Below are 11770 nucleotides of genomic sequence, written 5' to 3' on the forward strand. Positions count from 1 at the left end.
ATTTCAAAAGTTCCCCAGTTCTTATTATAGACTCCTAGAATGGTTTGGGATGGAAGGGACATTAAAGACCATCTTGTTCTATCCCCCTGCCATGGGCAGGGACACCTTCCACTAGCCCAGGGTGCTCCAAGCCCCGTCCAGCCTGGCCTTGGACACTTGCAGGGATCCAGGGGCAGCCCCAGCTTCTCTGGGCACCCTGTGCCAGGGCCTCTCCACCCTCACAGGGAAGAAATTCTTACTACTCTCTAATCTGACCATGACTTCTGTCAGTTTAAAGTCATTCCCCCTTGTCCTGTCACTCCATGCCCTTGTAAAAAAAACCATGTTTTGGTCCCACTGATCTCAAAGTGTTTGCTCTCTCTTTCATGCAGTGCAGTGAAGCAAGTGTTGTCACACAGTTCCTAGGGAAAATGTTGCCTCTTTGTAGAGGGAGAGGTTTACACAACAGGAAGAGCAGGTTCCTTTGAATAGCATTTCTCTTTGCTGCCTTTAGATCTTTACAGTGTGCACAGCAACACCTGACTTACTCATTTGGATTCTCCTTTTAGGTGTGCAGGAAAATAGCCACTGCTTGAGAACAATCTGATCTATTTTTGATGTTCAATTCAGGACGATGCTGAAGACATCTCTGTTTGATCAGTTGAATTTCCACCTATACAGCTGGATTTTGATCCTTTGATTCAGGCTGGAGCTTTGCTTTCTTCTTCAGAGACTGCCCTAACCGAGGTCAGCAGAACTGCCTGAGCCACCAGCCATCACCCAGCAGGGAAAATGATCATGTGCTGTCTTGCCAGGCTTGTCATGAAGGCAGGTGTCATTAGAAGGTGTTTCTGCCTCCTCCTCCTTCTCGTCAGAAGTCATTTGGGTCACAGCAGCAGAGCCATGGGACAAGCTTTGTCCGAGCTGGGGAGCAGAGTGCCCACTGTGAGTCTCTGGAGAACGGGTAAGCAGTTAACACTTGCTAAGCTGGTGTTGCTTCCTCTGCTTTTATTACCTGTGTTTATCGGGTCAGACTGACACTGGTGTGCAGGGATATGCAATGACCACATCAGAGCACCCAGCCAGAGTCTCAGGAGGCTGCTTTGGCTGCCAGGACATGTTGATGTCACTGCACTGCCTGGTTTTGCCCATGTTTGCTGGGTCAAAGTGACACTGATCCACAACGATGAGTTATGGTCACACCTTCATTTGGCTCTGTCACTCCAGGCCTTGCTTTCCTATCAACAAAAATCTTCTGGTGGCATCTACTGGGAGTAGCTCTGGGATTTGGTGTGCTGGGAAAGGGTCCTGTACCAACTGCTCACACAAGGGAGTTGAAGTTTAATAGAGTAAAAGAGAATAAAGTGATATTTGCAGTTTGGATGCCCACTGGGTGAGCGCCACAAAATCCCTCTGACGTGTTATTCATGTTTGGTATCTTGATCTTTAACTAAGATCTCATTTTAAGAAAAACTGCCAATATTCACGAAATTCTGGTGCAAAAAGTGCAAAACCAAAATGTTGGACCTGCTCTTTCTTTTCCTTCAAGGCTCAGAGATTGCAGTGAAAAGGATTTAAAGTATTTTTTTCCAATAGCATTAAAAAAGAGTGTGGCTTTCAAATATGCATTTCTGTTGAGGGCCAAGAGCTGTCCTTTTCTTTCCAGCCATTTCACAGAACTGGAAGACACAAACCAGTAGGTAAATGTTCAGTACTAGTAGTCTAATTTTTATTTCTACTTTTCTCATGATTATGACGATAGGAAACATTTTTTACTTGCTTCCTGGAAGAATTACTTCTTCTACCTAGTCCCTGTCTTAAATTTTTGTAGCCCCCTGAACAGACTCTGCAATCCTTAGTAGCATTAAAAAAACCCCAAACCATCCATTGGCTTGAAAGGAAAATGTGAACTTCTTCAATGAGGGCAAAAATACTTCTGTTGCTTAAACGTAGGTAATTAGACTGAGGACTTTCTCCAAAGTAAACCCTGACAATCTAACAATAATCTTTGGCTTTTGCACTGCATGGAGTTTCTCTTACATTGTTAAATGCATTCCATGTTTCAGTAAATGACACCAGGCTCACCAGCAGTGAGTGAGTGATTAGTTTATCATCCTCTTAGTGCAGCCATCTAGATCTTTAACTCTTTAAGCAGTGGCATTTAAGTCTTGAGAACACCCAGGATCATGCCTGAGGCTTTAGACATTCTCAATTCAAGCAAATCTTGGATATCGACTGAAAATGAAGAGAAGAAAGTAGGTGCTTGCATTCTGATAACACTTTAAACAAGTCAGGTAAGGTAAATTGCAAATAAACACCCCTTCTTTTGTTATTTTTTTTTTTTCTTAGAGGAAGCCAATTCCTCTCTCCTGGGACCACTTAGGTCATTAGGTGCCTGAGCAGCATAAAATTACAGAGAGAAAATCTAACAGCATACAAAGAGACTGAAAAGTAACAAACCTACGTTTTCTAAGATGCAGGGATGTGGGGCAGGATTTTTTTGGCTGGATTTACAATTCACCTCTCATGGGGCAGTAGAATCAACAGTTTTACAAAAGATTTTAGCATAACAAAAAGTAAATAAAATTATGTGAGCTGGAACATACTGTGCCAATTCTCTTGTGCTGAAGTCTTGTTCTAGCAGGGATGTGTAAGTACATAAAGCTTGGTAGCAACAAAAGCCTTTGGAGAATGAAGGGCTTCTACTTACTTTGGGAAAGAAAGGTGCAGGAGGATTTTCAGACAGAAGGGAAAGACTTTGACCTGTGAGCTGCTGCTCAGTATCATGGATCTTCATCTATCATCTGATCCTGCTCAGTAACGCGAGCCAGATCACTGTGTGTGCCCTCTGCCATGGGAGACATGAAGCTGCTCACCCCAGAGACACAAAGTGTTTTGGGAGCTCTGTTGCTGGGAGGAGTTTGAAATGTATGAATAGAGCATTTACATGCCTCAAGCAACAGAACAGAGCCCAGCCTTCAGTCAGTTTCTGTTTTAAAAATGCCTTTTGTACACTGCTGTGTTTTTGGGTTTCATTTCAGGTTTTAGGTTTGGTGTTTTTTTCAGACTGGGCTTTGAGTTTTGCTGTTTTGGGTAAAAGGTGATCCTGTGCAAAAGGGATCCTTGGGTAAAAGGCCAGGGGTGATCCTGTGTGGACAGGGAAGGGAGGATGCTGGGTGAGGTAAATTCTCTGTATTCTGGAAAGGGTTGAGAGTGAATTGGGAGATACTCCAAGACATTGGAGCTGTGTACCTCCTGCAAGCATAGACACAGTGTTTGGGTCTCCAAAGTTCTGGTGACTCTTTCTCAGCCCCCAGGTCATAGCCATTCTCAACTCCATAGATACCTTCAGGAATCTGCTTCCCGTCCCTCTCCTCCAGTAGAAAACACGATGGAAGTGATCCAGTTGTGCCATCCATATCAAGGCACCTCCTGTGGTGGTCTCATCCTGGACTCCTGGTGTTTTAACAGTAGGGGAACCTGTGAAAAAGGATGGTGGCTGTTCTGGGAGCAGCCAGTGGTCCCAAGAGAGGGAAAAAATTCACACAACAGCTTTGCAAGTCCAAGCTCTCCTCGTAGCACCGCCCTGAGAGAGATTCCATCAATCTCACCTTGGTATTTTGGATCTGGGGTTTGTCTCCACTATCCCTGACTCAAGGCAATATTCATGGACTCTAAGTTCTCTTTGACCTTCTCATTTTATCCTCTGCTCTTCAAACATCTGCCTTAATCCACTTCATTTTTATCCTGGAAGCCCCAACACCACTCAGCTTCTCAGCCTGGGCTGGAGAGGACAGGCATCAGGATTCCTGCACCACTTTGCACCTAACTGCTATGTAGGGAAAGAGTGATGGAGATGAAGTGACTTGCTGAGGCCTCTGGAGACAGGACAGGTGACTTTCTGGCAGCCATGGAGTAACCTCAGTGTTGGGTCTTTGTGAGGAACATTTGTGAGCTGATGCCAGTTTTATAAATGACATTGCACATTTGCTTTTTGCAATATTTCTTCGAATTGGGGTGTGGTGCTGCGTACAATACCTGGTTCTGAGGCTTGCTGCTCTATCAGGTATGTGTACAGAAGGTGGGAAAAGGCAGCACAGTCAGCAGGACAGAGGTGGAAGAAGCAGGAATGCAGGGTGAAGCCAGGGGAACAAACAGGTCCTCAGGGAAACTGTTCTAACTTAGTTCTGCTTTCCCTGACTCAAAGTGTAACTCCTGTGTGCCCAGGGGGCTGCTACTGGGAGATACCAGCCTTATGCTAACTCCAGATCCTGCACAAGTAGAAACTGCTAGCTCAGGCCCTCCATCCTGAGCCTTTTGTTCAAAAATCTTGTTTTAAGCCTATTTCTCATCCTGTCTGGGTGATGCTGTGCTCCTGGCAGGTGCATCATCAGGTTGTAATTGCAGACCAGTGCAGGCCTGTCATGACACCTTGGTGCCTCTGGCTCCAGTCCTGTTTTCTAGAATTGCACTTGGCCTTGCCTTGGCCCTTTGCCCAGTCTGAATTTGCCTTCTTGGTTTTCACTTCTTTTCCATATCGGTTTTCTCTCCTGTTCTACGTTCCTGCTGATCCTCTGGGGTCTGGCTCTGTAAACCCTCTGCCCAGGTGGACCTCTGTGGAGGTGAGCACCCCCTCACTTCCAAGGTCCCTTCATATGCAAGAGAGAGATATGAGATGTCTGCAGACTCGCTCTTTTTTTGCCATTTCACTTTTTTTCTCTTCAAACTGACTTTTAGATATTCCTTTCTAAAAGTCCCTCTCCTCCTTTTTTGTTTTTTTATTTGACCCTGTTCTTCAGTTTTATCCCTCTGTAAGCTATTTGGTGGCTGATATTTTAGGAAATAGAAATAGAAAGGCTGGTTTGCCTGTGGGATCAGACACGCACGGAACGCACGTACGACGCTGGTTTGCCCACATCGTTTGGATAAGGTATCAGAGAGGACAGACTGTCTTTGCATTGAAACCTGCAGGTCAAGAAATTGGCCTCCCTTCAGTTCACAGGCCACGTGGCTGCCAGCCAGTAATGTAAAGCCCTGATGAGTATTTCTGAAAAATGCTGGAAACCCAGCTCTGACTACAATGTGTTTAATCTCTCGTTTCCAGGCATATTCAGTTTTGCTTCTTCTTCCCTTCTTCCTCCTATTCTCCTTCTTCTTTTTCTTTTAATTTTTCTCCTCCTTCTTTTTCTTCTCATTCTCATTCTTCTCCTTCTCCTTCTCCTTCTCCTTCTCATCCTTCTCCTTCTCTTCCTCCTTCTCCTTCTCCTTCCTCTTCCTCTGCCATGGGTGACAGTGAATCACCAGGGTCTCTCCAGTGATGGATAGGGCAGTACAATTTTTGTTCCACATGCTGTCAGTGAGAGATCATACAGAGTCTCCATATCCTGTTACTCATCCAGTATTTTCCCAGGAGTTGGAGTCCCACTGAAATGGTTTAAAAGCCTTTTGTTTGTTGGGATGGAAATTGAGGACCTCTTCAGAAGTAATGTTTATTTTTTATTTATTTCTGAGAAGGGTGCAAAATACTCTTGTTCTTCCAGAATGGAGGCTCTGACCTGCTTTTAGTTCTAATTGCCTCTTCTTAATTACTCTTCACTGTTTAATATACTCCTAACCACTTGGATAAAGTAGATTCCTGATGATTCAGCCACTGTCACAGAAGCACAAAGCTGAACCTAGACCTTCTGAAGTCGAAATCAGGTCCTTCATCACTAGGACAACCTTTCTTTAGGCATCCCAGTACTTGTAGCTCTGCACCAAATCTATCACCTTTGAACTTCCCAGGTTGGAGTAGGCCTCCTTTGGGCTGCTGAGTCAGTGTCTGTGCATGATGGAAGCAGGGAAGAGGAAAACAGATAATTGCTTATGTAGAAAAAAGCCAAAAATGAAATCAGGTTTCACTACTGTTGACACAAACTGCATCCCCGCTCAAGTACTTTTGGGTCATGGTTATTTGGGGCAGAAGGTGGGCTTTGATTCTGCTTACAAGTGTTTTTTTTATTGCCCCACAACGAGGTAGAGCAGGTAATAGTAAGTAAGAACGTCTCTAATTGAAAATAAACCCAGCTAACACCTCACTCGTTAGCTTGCTTGATCAATAATAGAACAGAGAGCCTTGCCATTCTGGGCTGGAGTAGGTCCTGCTGAAAGGTTTGTCAGGAAGGACTGCAGCTGTGTCAGGTTTAGACTGGGTATCAGGAAAAGGCTCTTCCCCCCGAGGGTGCTGGGCACTGCCCAGGGGAATGGCCACAGCCCCAAGGCTGCCAGAGCTCCAGAAGTGTTTGGACAATGCTCTCAGGGATGCCCAGGGTGGGATTGTTGGGGTGTCTGTGCAGGGCCAGGAGTTGGACTCTGATCCTTCTGAGTCTCTTCCAACTCAGGATATTCTGTGACAGTATGAGCAGGAGCCTTTCCCTCAGAAACCATCTTTTCAGTGTCACGTGTCTGTGGGAGGCTCATGCTCTGCTCTCACACACACCCTGTGTAAGTTTATTCAGTGAGCACTTTCTAAGAATGATGATTAATTGTGAGTATGAACTTTGTCACCAGGCAACTGGTATAAACGAGCCCCACCAGTTTGTTATTGCTGGAGATGGAGGCCACAGGGCATAGCCATGTTTCCCAAGAGGGACTCCTGGGCAGGATCCTTCCTCTCTGCTTTCAGGTGAGGATGTTCACATTAATGAACTCTAAATTCATCCATGTGCTGACATTTCCCAGCACTTGCTATAACACCTACCAGTAAAATCCTTTGCTATTGCTAAAAATCCAGTAGAGCTCACGTGAATTATTTCTACAGCAATTGTCCTGCTCTGCTTATTTACACCTTGTAGTAGTGTTTGAGATCATTAAAGTTTCTGCTGGCAGCAGATCTCAAGCTGCAATTAAAGGACAAAGACAAATGTCGGCACCCCGGAGGTGCTATGTGGTTGTGTGGAATTGCAGATTTTGGCTGTGAGGGAGAGCGAAATATCAGTCACAGCAGAAGTCAGACAAAGCCACATCTCAGGGCTAGAGACACACTGAGTGGTTTGTAAGGTCAGGGAGCTGCCAGCCCTGTGCTATTCTCCAAAAGCCTTCATGATTCATCAGATCCAAAAGGAATCTGCTTGTCTCCGGTAGCCACATGGCTGGACGGCGCTCATTAGGAGAATGATGGGCTTTATTAGTACCAGCCACAATTGCAGAGCAGGAGGAATGAGTCCTTCATCTTCTGGAGGTCTTCCTTGCTTCACAGGGATGAGGTTTTGATGGGGTGGGGAGCAACACAGTGCAGAAGCAAACATGGGCTAAAGGCAGCGATTCTTTCCAAAAGCTGGATGAAATCAGTGCGTGTTCTTCTTGTAACATCCCTCGAGGAAATCTATTGATGTGGAGATGATTTTACAACAGATGTGTTTCTAACACAGCTCAGGGGAATTTTAACAACAGACCATTAAAATGGTTCTCCCTCTATTTTATGAGTCGTGTTGCTGAATGTGTTCCCTAATCATGAAATCACAGGAACTTTAAGGTTGGAAAAAACCTCCAAGATCACCAGGTCCAACTTCTGACCGATCACCACCTTCCCAAACAGACCAGAGCACTGAGACATTTCTTGAAACCTCCAGGGATGCTGATTCCATTCCCTCCCAGGACAGCCCATTCCAATGCCTAACCACCCTTTCTGTGAAGGAATTCTTCTTGATGTCCAGCCCGAAAGATCCACACCTCCGAATTTTGAGGCCCGTCATCTCTAAATGAACAATATTTAGCGGTAGAGACCTCACACTCTCACAGCAGAAGACAGACAGTGTCTGTATGAACAACAAGGGGTGACATTCCTACCCTTGCTCACTCTTGGGCATCTCTGAAAAGTGACAAAGTGAATGAGTCAAGTAACAGCAACTTAAGATTCACCCTGCGTGGGACAGCCAACCTTTTAATAGCATTCTCAAAACAATAAAAATCATCCTTAAAAACTTAAAAATAGAAAAGAGCAGACAATCCTACTGTTTTGACTGTCATGTGTCTGATTACCAAGGACTGCCTTTTTAGAACTGCATTATTTTAATGTTCCCACACAGTGTTTTTGGAGGGATTTGTAAAAAAAAAAAAACCCTGTTTGGAATAAAACAGCAGTGCTGAACCTGATTCTCCTCTTAGCTCAGGAGTGGTTCTAGACGTGGTCCTGACACCTCGGCAGAGACACTTAAATGTAAAACAGAAATAAAGTCCAAGCTGGGCCCAGTTCTGTGTTTTAGGAGAAGTATGAATTTATTTATTCAAGAGGAGGTAGAACATTCTGGTAGAACAGGCCAGCTCTGAAGCACTCAGAGAAATCATGAAAATCTCAGAGTGGTTGTAAAAAATGTTCCTTTCGCCATTCAAGCAGCTGCACTTGTTTTTACCAGTCGGCTCTTTAGTGAAGAGCTACTTTGGAAAATGTAATCCCTTGGAGTTGTTTGCTCAGTTCCCTTTGTTTTAATTGACAAGCTTGGGCAGATGAAAGGAAAGGGTAGGAGGGAATTGATCTTAGCACACTTATGGGCATCTCCTCCTGTAATTCATGTCACTAAAATGTCTCTGACATAGGCATTTATTTATTTATTTATTTATTTATGGTTTTAGGCTTGTTTCTGCTCAAGCACAAATCTGGTGAGGCAAGTTCACTTGTTTTTTTTTTTCTTTCTTTTTTGTTTTTCCCAAGGCGGGTTGTTTGCAAACTTTAGAGCCCAAAAAGGTGCAGCTGCTCTAAAAATAACATAGGATGCAAGAACTGGTTTGGGAAGGTCTGAGTCCAGAGGCATCTCCTGAAATGCTGCCATTAGAGGAGAAGTTTCCCTTGTAAACAGAGCTGGCCTAATTTCTAGAGGTGCTGAACCTCAACCTGCAGTGCTTGCTGGTAGGTCCTGAGTACAGAAAACCTGGAAATGGGTCAGATGTGAGTGGCTGGGATTTTATCAGGAACATGTCTGGGCAAACCCACGATTGAAACAAAAGTGAGCAAATAATTGCCCCTCAGCTAATGACCCCTGCAAGCAGAGCTGGGCACTGGGGCTCCAGGACACCTGGGCTTCTTGCTGCCACCAACAAAGTCTACTGTCACAGCCAAGGTCTGCACATGATGAATCACCCCTTTGTCTGGCCAGTCTTTGCAGGATGATGTCCCCAATGCCCCAGTGCTTTGCTTCCAGAGGAGACCAATGGTCTTGCTGTCCAGGTGCAGAGATTCCCAGAAGGTTTCTCACAGAAGACAGAGAGGAAAAAACCTGGCAACAGATCCCAAAGTCAGGCCAGGACTGGGTCACAGGCAAGACCACCATCAGTCCCCTCTCACCCATGTGAGGTGTGATCAGGGGAGCTGAGCCTTGCGTTGAGTGGAGACACAATGTTCTCTGTTTTTGATGTGCTGGATCTTTAATGCTGCATCTACCGCTGAATTAAGCAGTGTTTGCTTTTCAAACCTTCCACATTTGTATTTTTAGCTCCGTTTTGGCATCACTTTTTTGGTTGGAATATGTAACACACTGGGTTGTTTAGTGTGCCTGGACCGAGTTCAGCCGATGTGTAACTCCACGGGCTGGAGCAGAAGCTCCGTTCAAGGTGAATTACGCTCTATGGGGCTGAGGAAATACAGCTTCTGTAGAAAGTCAGCCCAGCTCCTTCAGTAAACGCTACACTATTTCCATCCATGGTTATTCCTTTGTGGTTTGGGTTATGTATTTACATTTTACGGAATAAATACTACAGCTTTCCCCATGACTAACACTTCTTAGTAACCAAGGAGCTACTCAAATACGCTCTTGCCTCCTACGAGAGCCCAAACTACACTGCTCTGCCCTGGCTCTCTGGCCCCAGCTGGCCACCTCCTCGCACAGGGGCATGGTTAACCAGCGTTACATAAGCAATTTTTGGGATCTCAGTTTAACAGGATGGCTTAGGAGAGCAGGCACTGGATGCCGTGCGACTGAATTCCTCAGGGACAAACATTTCCAGCACCGCCACTCTCTGATCCTAACAAAACCCAAGTGAGGTCTTCAGACAAAGAGGGGAACACATCCCACAAAGAGGGAGCCAGTTGCCTTTCCCAGTCCAGAGGTCTGTTTTAGGAACAGTGCTATACAGGCCCTCATGTAAACTTTGTTTATAGACTGGAGTATTTTCAATGAAAATGTTATTTAACTTAAAAAAGTTGCACAGCAGCTACTCCCAAAATTGTTTTTCCTTGTTAAGAATAACACACAGTGTGATACATTTGAAATGGCGATAGCAATATTTCACAAATTTTGATGGATTCATAGTCCAAATACCTTGCTAACAGATGTTTCTTTTAAACTCGGAGTGGTATAGGAATAACTCAGAGATATTACAGTGTCAGCACTGCCTTTTATCTGTGCGTGTCCTTTCGGTGACATCCCTGGGCTTTTCTAATGCATGGGTCAGGTCTAAGCTAAAAAAAAAAAAGTGAAATATGAAAAGAAGGCGTCTGTGATGGTGTGTGAGCTCTGGGGCAGTGCTGGGAGGACACCAAGGCGCTGGTGTGGGTTTGCTGTGCTCAGGCACAGCAGCCCCGTGGTTTGTGGCCACAGTCATCGTTTTTGAGCTGGTTTTTGGTTGTGGTTAATTGATGAGCTTAGGAGTTCCCATGGCCACTCCATGACCACATCTTTTGGTCTCATAAATTAACCGAGTGTTCTCACTGTGGGTGACAGTTTGCCCAACACAAAGGGATACCCCAGCAGGACAAAGGCACAGATTTTAATGCCCTGGTGGAGCTGCCTTTATTTACCATGGGGTTGCTTAGTCTACCCTGTGTCTGCAAAGTATGTGGCACCCATCACACTTCATTTAGGGGGTCTTTCCCCAGAGCTGCCTTCTCCACACCTTGTTCATACACCACCCAGGGTGTGTCAGAGAATCACAGAATATCCTGAGCTGGAAGGGACCCACAAGGATCACCAAATCCAGCTCCTGGTCCTGTACCGGACAGCCCCAAGAATCCCATCCTGTGCCTGAGAGCATTGCATCCAGTTAATGTGTACTGATGGCAAACCAGGCTGTCCCAAACCCCCACCTGGGAGCAGCCTCAAGCCTTGGGAAGTCTGGTTCTTATTCTCAGCCCCAAGCTGGCCTAGAGCAATGCTGTGGTTGAACTGCGGGGCAGGGAGCATCCTTCTTCCCGGAGACCCCTGTCCGTACCTCTCTGGAGCCGCCAGCTGTGGCCATACCGTACCTCTCTGGAGTCAGCTGTGGCCATACACAGCCCGTGCGGGCCTGGGAAGGCGCTTGCTGCACACCTAGGTGGGGGTCCGGGAACCCGGCCTGGTGGAAAGAGGGAGAGGGCTATTCAAGCAGTCAGGGAGAAGGATGAGAAAACCTGGAGGGCGAGTGGGAACCCACGGCAGGCACCGGGGATAAGCCCCGGTGCTGGCAGCGCGCTCCCACTCCCCGGGAGGAGACCCTCGGGGGTGGTGGGAGCAGACGAGAAACCCGCACTCTGCCGCCGTCCCTTTCCCCGCGCAGCTGCTTATCGTTCCCAAGCTCTCCCTCCCTTCTCCTCAGGGGACAGCCGCTTCCCGAGTTTCCCGTCCCGAGTCTCCCTCCCCAGCCGGGTCCCCGCGGTGCCCCGACCTCCCCGGGGACCCCGCCCCGGCCGTGCGGGGACAGGGCGGGGCGGGGCGGGACGGTCCCCCGGGGATGCACCTGAGCGGCGCGGGGGGATCCCGGGGGCACCGCGCCGACCCCGTCCCGCGCCCCGAGGGTCCGAGCGCGGCCGCTCCGCCGGGGGTCCCCGCGCTCCCCCCCCCCT

The 11770-nt window shown here is 46.8% G+C and overlaps 1 protein-coding gene across 1 annotated transcript in view; it reads left to right on the forward strand.

Annotated features, from left to right (window-relative positions):
- The first annotated feature begins 861 nt into the window (after window positions 1-861).
- Window positions 862-11770, forward strand: part of BMP4 (bone morphogenetic protein 4) — a 14410-nt gene continuing 3501 nt past the window's right edge. Inside the window, exon 1 of the mRNA XM_042047869.1 lies at window positions 862-943. The gene's annotated coding sequence lies outside the window, so the exon portion shown is untranslated. The remainder of the gene's footprint in view (window positions 944-11770) is intronic.

The sequence above is a fragment of the Corvus kubaryi genome, unplaced genomic scaffold (assembly GCF_017639235.1).
Source record: "Corvus kubaryi isolate FWS band 111438036 unplaced genomic scaffold, C.kubaryi_AGA036_p1.0 66, whole genome shotgun sequence".
NCBI classification, from domain to species: domain Eukaryota; kingdom Metazoa; phylum Chordata; class Aves; order Passeriformes; family Corvidae; genus Corvus; species Corvus kubaryi.